The sequence below is a fragment of the Penaeus monodon genome, chromosome 23 (genome assembly GCF_015228065.2).
Source record: "Penaeus monodon isolate SGIC_2016 chromosome 23, NSTDA_Pmon_1, whole genome shotgun sequence".
NCBI lineage: Eukaryota > Metazoa > Arthropoda > Malacostraca > Decapoda > Penaeidae > Penaeus > Penaeus monodon.
The window spans coordinates 40,202,732-40,203,112 of NC_051408.1; positions in this window are offsets into that span (position 1 = coordinate 40,202,732).

Sequence of the window (381 nt, forward strand, 5' to 3'; positions counted from 1 at the left end):
GTAATGGTAGATAGCTAAAGGGATACATTTTTTGTGTGCTTGTACCTGTGAATATTTTTTTTTTTCTTTATTTGACTTACAGCCTATGTAGTTATGACATACCCAGTGCCCTCGGGCGGAGGGGTAGGCAAAAGGCAGCAGCTATCCTCACCCCCCACCCCCCACCCGGCATCCCGCTAGCTAACTGGACAGTAAGCGCCCGGAGGCCACCAGCAGGCGAGCACGCGACTGGAGGCGCAGAGGGCGAGCCAGACCGCTTTTTGCTCGAGTCGCGAGTCGGAAGGTGAGTGACTCAGGACGATGAGGGGGAGGGGGGGGAGAGGAAGGAAAAGAGAGGGAGGAAAATCGATAACAAAAAGGAATTAAACGTTGAGGAGAGAT